Raw genomic sequence first — 10,000 nt, 5'->3', positions numbered from 1 at the left:
TGACGGTGCCCTGACTGTGTCCTGACTGTGCCCTGACGGTGCCCTGACTGTGCCCTGACTGTGCCCTGACGGTGCCCTGACTGTGCCCTGACTGTGCCCTGACGGTGCCCTGACTGTGCCCTGACGGTGCCCTGACGGTGCCCTGACGGTGCCCTGACGGTGCCCTGACTGTGCCCTGACTGTGCCCTGACGGTGCCCTGGCGGTGCCCTGACTGTGCCCTGACGGCCAAAGACAAATCGGAGAAGAATGGACGCACCAAAGGAGGAAGTAAAGCAGGTGGATGAGGGCGGAGAGGTTGAGAAGCAGAGGGCGATGGAGTCTCAGAAGCGGAACGACCGTTAAGACGAAAGTTAAACTAGGGGATTTTTTGTTACGAGGCAATACCAGAGGCCCGGGTGGTTGTGTGTGTAAACACTCGCCTACCTGTACCTGCAAGTTCCAGGTGTTACCTCTTGGATTCCGCCTTTCTAACTGTCATCTTGAGGTTATCTTGAGATGATTTCGGGGCTTAGTGTCCCCGCGGCCCGGTCCTCGACGAGGCCTCCACCCCCAGGAAGCAGCCCGTGACAGCTGACTAACTCCCAGGTACCTATTTACTGCTAGGTAACAGGGGCATTCAGGGTGAAAGAAACTTTGCCCATTTGTTTCTGCCTCGTGCGGGAATCGAACCCGCGCCACAGAATTACGAGTCCTGCGCGCTATCCACCAGGCTACGAGGCCCCTGCTAGGTTACAGGGGCATCAGGGTGAAAGAAACTCTGCCCATAGTTTCTCGCCGGCGTCCGGGATCGAACCCTGGACCACGGGACTACAGGATCACGCGTCCAGTGTTCTGTCCGCTCAGCCACCGGCTCCTTGAGTGGGACTTGGGAAGGTTTCTCTGTCGATTGGATTTTCTAACGGTCTCGCGGCTGAGTGGACAGCGCTCGGGAGTCATAGTCCTAATGGCCTGGGTTCGATTCCCGGAGAAGGCGGAAACAAATTGGCAGAGTTTATTTCACCCCTGATGTCCCTGTTCACCTAGCAGTAAATAGGTACCTGGAAGTTAGACAGCTGCTATGGGCTGCTGCCTGGGGATGCGTGTGCTAGACAAAACATAGTAATAGACATAAGAGGAAAATAGATTACTTAATTGTTATTTGCTTAGCTAAACGAACTAGAAGGGTTCAGTTCCTGAACTGATTATGTGTCTCTGTAATCCTATACACCACCGCCCACGGGATGGGTATGGGGTGCATAATAAAGAAAGAAACTGAATTAGAAAAGCGGAGTCCAAGAGCTAAAGGCTCGATGCAAAACCGTGCAACACGCAACTGCTGCTCTCCCCCTTTCCCCTCCTCCTCCTCCTACCCCTCCAACACGGAAAATAAAACAGTAGAGACTACAATGTCCCACCACCAACAGCCTGACTGACCTGTATTGAGAACGGCCTGAGCGCTCGCCATACTTTACCTGCAACACAGTTCAAATAAATAAATTTGCTAATGATTTATGAGCAAAAGAATGTATAATCAATATATATATATATATATATATATATATATATATATATATATATATATATATATATATATATATATATATATATATATATATATATATATATAAAATCACACACACGTTTTTATAAATTTTATAACAATACTGAATAAGGTGAAAAAGAACTATTTGAATGACTTGTGCCAAAATTGAATTAAAAAACACACAAGAAATCGAAAAACTTACCACCATTAAAGCCAAATAATTAAAATAAATAAATAACTGGGAATTATATAACACACCAGATAATGAATGGTATCCATATCTACGAAGCTCAACACGCCAGATAACGAATACTAGCCGTAAAGCTTTACCACCTAACACACAAGAGGGAGCAACACTCAAAGGTTCCAAGAGGAGTTTCGAGTTCCCTCTCACAGCTCAACACACAATAAATCAATACACGGAAAATCTACATGAAAAATGTCTCGGAGGTTCAAGTGGATGTTCGTGTCGCCCCCCGTGTTGAGATGCGCCTTCACCGGGTTAACTTTATCCGGTACACAACTGGGGACCAGGGAAGGTAGAGCCCTCACCAGCCCGGGGTTAACTTTATCCGGTACACAACTGGGGACCAGGAAAGGTAGAGCCCTCACCAGCCCGGGGTTAACTTTATCCGGTACACAACTGGGGACCAGGGAAGGTAGAGCCCTCACCAGCCCGGGGTTAACTTTATCCGGTACACAACTGGGCACCAAGGAAGGTAGAGGCTTCACCAGCCCGGGGTTAACTTTATCCGGTACATAACTGGGGACCAGGGAAGGTAGAGCCCTCACCAGCCCGGGGTTAACTTTAGCCGGATAATTTTTATCACCGAACATCAGAAACCCCTCTGTACCCCTTACATCTGGAGCATACCTGGAATGTGTCTTCCGGAGCTCTTCTACTCCCCGAGCTCGGCCTGAGGCCAGGTTTGACTTGTGATAACTTTAAATCCATGCTGTCCCTTGTTGCTCATTATTTTCTATAAAACTGGAAATTTGATTCCTAATCACTCTTTCAAACACTTTTATTATGTGTGATGTTAGTGTAACAGGTCTATAATGTTTTGCCAAGGCTTTACTACCCCCCTTGTGCAGAGGAATTATATCTGCTGATTTAAGTGCTGCTGGTATCTTCCCTGTATCCAGGCTCTTTCTCCACATTACAGTGAGCGTTTGCGCTACTGGTACTTTACATTTCTTTATGAATATTGAATTCCACGAGTCAGGCCCAGGGGGGGGGGGCTGAGTGCATGGGCATATTGTCAATTTCTCTTTCAAAGTCTTCCGAGTTCGTGTTAATATCGGTTATATTATCTGGAACTTGAATGTGATTCACAAAGAAATAGACCCCACATGGAGTCAGTCTGGATCCTCAACTTTCATGTTGTTTATTGGGGGGTGCTAAACATAGCCTCATACTAGTCTTTTCCCCCTCCCTACCTCACACACCAACATACTTTATAACAAGCCAAACTTACTGTTGCCTCTACAAAGCCAGCCGCATGCCTCCGTCCACTCCCTATAAATATTTGCACACTCCAAACAGAACCGTTACTAACCCACCCAAATACAACGCTAACATTATTCACAGGGAACCAAAATATTGACATAAGCAAGCTAAACTGATCCTTGCCACAGCACGCCATACGGCACACATTGGCGAACACAAGATATTATCAACTTTACCGTGCCTTAAATCAACATCCCATTTGTCGATTCCTGAGATGATTAAAAATGGAAAAAAAAATCAAGAGAGGGCTAAACGGGGCTCTCTCTCTGCTGGACTACCGGCTGTAGTAAGGATTCTTTTAATAATGTCATATCACCACGCCACCTGTAGGCACGACGAGGGTACCTGGGGTCACCTGGCAGTTACAGGTTACCTGGGTCACCTGGCAGTGTTACAGGTTACCTGGGGTCACCTGGCAGCGTTACAGGTTACCTGGGGTCACCTGGCAGTGTTACAGGTTACCTGGGGTCACCTGGCAGCGTTACAGGTTACCTGGGGTCACCTGGCAGCGTTACAGGTTACCTGGGGTCACCTGGCAGTGTTACAGGTTACCTGGGGTCACCTGGCAGCGTTACAGGTTACCTGGGGTCACCTGGCAGTTACAGGTTACCTGGGGTCACCTGGCAGTTACAGGTTACCTGGGGTCACCTGGCAGTGTTACAGGTTACCTGGGGTCACCTGGCAGTTACAGGTTACCTGGGGTCACCTGGCAGTGTTACAGGTTACCTGGGGTCACCTGGCAGCGTTACAGGTTACCTGGGGTCACCTGGCAGCGTTACAGGTTACCTGGGGTCACCTGGCAGTGTTACAGGTTACCTGGGGTCACCTGGCAGCGTTACAGGTTACCTGGGGTCACCTGGCAGTGTTACAGGTTACCTGGGGTCACCTGGCAGCGTTACAGGTTACCTGGGGTCACCTGGCAGCGTTACAGGTTACCTGGGGTCACCTGGCAGCGTTACAGGTTACCTGGGGTCACCTGGCAGCGTTACAGGTTACCTGGGGTCACCTGGCAGCGTTACAGGTTACCTGGGGTCACCTGGCAGCGTTACAGGTTACCTGGGGTCACCTGGCAGCGTTACAGGTTACCTGGGGTCACCTGGCAGCGTTACAGGTTACCTGGGGTCACCTGGCAGCGTTACAGGTTACCTGGGGTCACCTGGCAGTTACAGGTTACCTGGGGTCACCTGGCAGTTACAGGTTACCTGGGGTCACCTGGCAGTTACAGGTTACCTGGGGTCACCTGGCAGTTACAGGTTACCTGGGGTCACCTGGCAGTGTTACAGGTTACCTGGGGTCACCTGGCAGCGTTACAGGTTACCTGGGGTCACCTGGCAGCGTTACAGGTTACCTGGGGTCACCTGGCAGCGTTACAGGTTACCTGGGGTCACCTGGCAGCGTTACAGGTTACCTGGGGTCACCTGGCAGCGTTACAGGTTACCTGGGGTCACCTGGCAGCGTTACAGGTTACCTGGGGTCACCTGGCAGCGTTACAGGTTACCTGGGGTCACCTGGCAGCGTTACAGGTTACCTGGGGTCACCTGGCAGCGTTACAGGTTACCTGGGGTCACCTGGCAGCGTTACAGGTTACCTGGGGTCATCTGGCAGCGTTACAGGTTACCTGGGGTCACCTGGCAGCGTTACAGGTTACCTGGGGTCACCTGGCAGAGTTACAGGTTACCAGGGGTCACCTGGCAGCGTTACAGGTTACCTGGGGTCACCTGGCAGAGTTACAGGTTACCAGGGGTCACCTGGCAGCGTTACAGGTTACCAGGGGTCACCTGGCAGCGTTACAGGTTACCTGGGGTCACCTGGCAGCGTTACAGGTTACCTGGGGTCACCTGGCAGCGTTACAGGTTACCTGGGGTCACCTGGCAGAGTTACAGGTCACTGGAGGTTACCAGGGCTGAGCTAATGACCCCATTGTCCTACCCTGAGGTTAATTCGCAGATGGTTCTGAAGACCCAGGGGGCCTAATAACCCTCGATGTCAGTGGTCAACCAGGCTGTTGAACGCCGTTAACAGCACGAACTGCCTCGAGTAAGGTACTCAGACTAGTTAAGTTATTCTCTATTCCTTATTTATTCCCCCCGGCCAGATCACACTCCACCAATCGTTCCTTACAACCAGGGACTCATTAGACTGTTGCTGCTGGCGTCCCAAATTAATACACGCACAATATTATTCTGCCACACTCTGCTGAGGAGACTTGAAGTTTAAAATGTGGTAAAATGAACTCTATAGAGCATAGAAATGTAGTTCGGAAACGTGTGGCGCCGCCAAGCGACGGGCCGAAGGGGCATACACACACACAGCAGGGGTCAAGGTCATATCATAGGTTATAGGGTTATAGAGTCAAAGGTTAGCTTAATTCGCACGATTGTGTAAAGGTTCTTCTTAGGTCACATGAATCGGTAATAGGTCAGCTGATGTCATATAATGCAACATCACTTGGTGGCGTTTGAGGCCAACTTAGGTCCACTTGGTGGAGTTTGAGGCCAACTTAGGTCCACTTTGGTGGCGTTTGAGGCCAACTTAGGTCCACTTGGTGGAGTTTGAGGCCAACTTAGGTCCACTTGGGGGTGTTTGAGGCCAACTTAGGTCCACTTGGTGGTGTTTGAGGCCAACTTAGGTCCACTTGGTGGAGTTTGAGGCCAACTTAGGTCCACTTTGGTGGCGTTTGAGGCCAACTTAGGTCCACTTGGTGGAGTTTGAGGCCAACTTAGGTCCACTTTGGTGGAGTTTGAGGCCAACTTAGGTCCACTTGGTGGAGTTTGAGGCCAACTTAGGTCCACTTGGGGGTGTTTGAGGCCAACTTAGGTCCACTTGGTGGTGTTTGAGGCCAACTTAGGTCCACTTGGGGGTGTTTGAGGTTAACTTAGGTCACTGAATAACTAAATGGCCAGGCGTCAAGGCAGTCAAGGTTACTGATGACTGTCAGTAACCTGACAGTCTACATAAGTAACATGAGGCGGATATATATATATATATATATATATATATATATATATATATATATATATAAATATATATATATATATATATATATATATATATATATATATATATATATATATATATATATATGCAGAATAACCACATATGAAAAATAGAAAATGCTTAACGCGTTTTCGGCTAATTCGCCTTCATCAGAGCAAAGTAGAATCATTCTACTTTGCTCTGATGAAGGCGAATTAGCCGAAAACGCGTTAAGCATTTTCTATTTTTCATATGTGGTTATTCTGCATACTTGGATCAGTGTTTTTGTGATCATTGTTGCATATATATATATATATATATATTATATATATATATATATATATATATATATATATATTATATATATATATATATTATATATATATATATATATATATATATATATATATATATATATATATATATATATATATATATATATAATCACTGGAATGATTACTTCTCGTTACAATTATAGGCGAGTAATTTAGTTATAACAATAAATGACGTCACAGACCTAATGATAAATGACGTTTCGGGGCTAGTAATAATTGACGTCAAAAGGAATATTTAAATAGACGAGTCACACGTCACAGAGATAAAATGAAGTCACAGGAAAATAAATGAGCCCCACAGGACAGGACGATACATGACATCACAGGGAAAGAGCGATAAACAGGGGTCAAGAGAGCAGCACGATTGATGAAGTCACAGGAAAAAATAGTCAACGAAGTCACAGGACCACCGGAACACACGAAGTCACACGGAACACTTCACTTGGTGTGTGTGGAGTCAGTGCATCCTGGCCAGCACATTAACATGGTCCGGAGTCGCGTCTCTACACACCACACATGTAATGTACTTTACACTTTAAAGTGTAGTAGTACATGTAGTAGTCTTACAGTGTACTGTAATAGACTTACAGTGTACTCCTTTTAACACTCCCTCCTCCCTGGCCCCACGCAGGTTCAAAGCTATACTTGTACATAAGCAATCATTCTATCGTTTCTATATCCAATACCTGTAATGGACCCTTGATAATAAAGTGGGATTAACACAGGTAATCAACCGTTGACAAACCTCTGAAACACATGCACACACATGTATACTGAATCGTGGCATGTATACTCATGTCTACTGGTCATCAATATACGTGGTCAATATGACCTCGAGAAACCATGATTTTTGAGTGTGTTAAATTACATATGCAATAAATATGCTTGATCTATCCTCTCACGTGTTGACTAATGTCTATTACTATCAGTCACAGCTTATATTTTTCTCCGCTGGTACCCATTAACGCCGGCCTTTACCGTCCATTAGCTCCCGTCACCACCAGTCACAGCTGGTCGTCCACCGTCGACCAGTTCCACCGTGAAGCAGGTGGACCTACAAGCCCCTTCCCCCTCTCCACCCACCCAACACAGTGTACCCTCAAAACCGCCATAGAACACCGTTCAAAACATAATGATTCAGTAAAGACATGTACGTCACACAAGGTTCGTGTTGCCGGTGACGCTGCCGGTGACGCTGCCGGTGACGTTGCTGGTGACGCTGCCCGTGACGGTGCCCGTGACGGTGCCCGTGACGGTGCCCGCGACGAGCACGCCACACCCCTGAAACTCAAGCTTTTCAGTTCACGTTTTAAGCCAGCTTTAATCACTGTAAACAGTTACTGCCGCTCTCGTGTACGATAACTCGAGTTATCGTATAGCTCAGCATCTCACCCAAGCGGGAGTTATCTTACTGGATGCTGGACACACACACACATGATGGCATCACTCATGCTGTAGCTGCTCAAGCTATATCTTGTAATTTTGTTTTCATAAGTAGGCGCACAGTAAGAGTAATGTCAGCTCTTTACACCACGCTGTGGCAGACGTGCGGAGAGGCGCGTGAAATGAAGAGTGTGGTCGACCCCATAACTGTCCACCAACACTAATGGGATATAACAGTCCCGTTCGTGGAGGGGACACCACGCCGTCACTCTTGCCACTTGTTCCGCAGGTGTTAAGGAAGACACAGTAACCTGCGGCGACGGGAGCGCTGCTGCCTGCGGCCGCTATGTGACGGCCGCGTGGCCTGCGGTTCCGAGGTATACCTGCAACAGTAGGCGCGGACAACGGGTCGCAAAGGCGCTTGCACAAGGCGGGAACACGGTGGACGCGGGAGCACGCGACAGTGTCGGAGTGGTGACGGTGGTCGCGCGGACACTGAGGGCACGCAAGAGGGCTCGTGTGAGGGGGACACAGGGAGGGGAGTGAGAGGGGGGGGCGCAAGGAGAGGGGAGTGAGGGGACGCAGGGAGGGGAGAGAGAGGGGAGGCAGGGAGCAGCGCGCGCACCAGGTGCTACCACACCACCTGGCTGCCTCCCTCGCATCTCTCCTTACTCACACGTCTCCACTATTAGTTTTCCACCACGTGTGCCGTCCTCCTGTATAGCTATAGTACCATCCCGAGGTAGGATTACGGGCTATTCATGCCCGTGCCACCACTTGGGTGGCTTAACCTTCATCAATCAATCAATCAATCGAGGCAGGAAGCTCTCAGCATACCTACCAAAAGTCCGGTTATGTCAAAACGTGTTCCCATGACCGGAATCTTCGCAGTACAATACTGGCATTCTTCAAATATATTAAATCACGACTCTTACATCCTCGTTTTCTTTATTTAATAAAGTGTATGGAGCGTAGAGTCGTACGATTCAATAATTCTCACGTCACTACTTTACTAGGCAGTCATACCTGCTTGAGGTCACCTCCGGTACCGCGTCGCTTGTGCTTCTGGAGGATGAGACTAACATGAACACAGAGTTTCAGGTAGTGTGGGAGCCGGTCGGCCGAGCGGACAGCACACTGGACTTATGATCCTGTGGTCCCGGGTTCGATCCCGGGCGCCGGCGAGAAACAATGGGGCAGAGTTTCTTTCACCCTATGCCCCTGTTACCTAGCAGTAAAATAGGTACCTGGGTGTTAGTCAGCTGTCACGGGCTGCCTCCTAGGGGTGGAAGCCTGGTCGAGGACCGGGCCGCGGGGACACTAAAGCCCCGAAATCATCTCAAGATAACCTCAAGATAACGTCTGGTCCCCGGCAGCCACAGTCAACAAGGAGAATTAAATCCTCTTCATTATAGAATCAAATTCTTGAGGATTCATATTCCTGATGTAGTTACCAAGATATATTGTGATATCTTGTTTGACAATGCAGTAATTTAGATGACAAACACACGAACACAAGTGTAAACAATGAACAATGTTCAAATGTGGTAACCAGACATCAAGCCTCAAGCAGGTAAATGTGTTCGAATACGAACAGACATGTCAGGTGTTAAGTGTTCACCAGGTATTACCTGAAGACACCTTCCGAACGCTTCTGCTTGTCCATCCGTGCCTGCACTGACCAGTCAGGCTGTTGCTGCTTGCAGCTCTAAAGCCAACGAGACGGTAAACTTGGCTAATAAGGCATCTTTTTGAAGAAATTTCAGGTTCTCTCTTGAAGATGCCACTGTCGTCCCAGTATATATTTTATGAATGCTGGTAATGGGTTGGATTGTATGGGACCCCTAGATGGTGTATTGTATGGGACCCCTAGATGGTGTATTGTATGGGACCCCTAGATGGTGTATTGTATGGGACCCTAGATGGTGTATTGTATGGGACCCTGGATGGTGTATTGTATGGGACCCTAGATGGTGTATTGTATGGGACCCTAGATGGTGTATTGTATGGGACCCTGGATGGTGTATTGTATGGGACCCTGGATGGTGTATTGTATGGGACCCTAGATGGTGTATTGTATGGGACCCTGGATGGTGTATTGTATGGGACCCTGGATGGTGTATTGTATGGGACCCTGGATGGTGTATTGTATGGGACCCTGGATGGTGTATTGTATGGGACCCTGGATGGTGTATTGTATGGGACCCTGGATGGTGTATTGTATGGGACCCTGGATGGTGTATTGTATGGGACCCTGGATGGTGTATTGTATG

General features: G+C 48.3%; 1 protein-coding gene across 8 annotated transcripts in view; it reads right to left on the bottom strand.

The window, feature by feature from the left end:
* KrT95D (phosphofurin acidic cluster sorting protein KrT95D) overlaps nt 1–10,000 on the bottom strand; it is a 399,429-nt gene that overhangs the window by 120,224 nt on the left and 269,205 nt on the right. For 2 of the 8 annotated variants that reach the window (XM_045753502.2, XM_045753503.2), the window contains exon 1: nt 8,111–8,222. The exons of 3 other annotated variants lie outside the window; for them this stretch is intronic. The gene's annotated coding sequence lies outside the window, so the exon portion shown is untranslated. Of the gene's footprint in view, nt 1–8,110; nt 8,224–10,000 lie in introns of those variants that run through there. 3 more of the 8 variants (XM_045753504.2, XM_045753505.2, XM_045753506.2) reach the window with 2 other exon arrangements.

Source organism: Procambarus clarkii, chromosome 29, assembly GCF_040958095.1.
Source record: "Procambarus clarkii isolate CNS0578487 chromosome 29, FALCON_Pclarkii_2.0, whole genome shotgun sequence".
Lineage (NCBI taxonomy): Eukaryota > Metazoa > Arthropoda > Malacostraca > Decapoda > Cambaridae > Procambarus > Procambarus clarkii.
The sequence above is the reverse complement of the archived record's forward strand: the minus strand, read 5'-3'. Positions and strand labels throughout refer to the sequence as shown.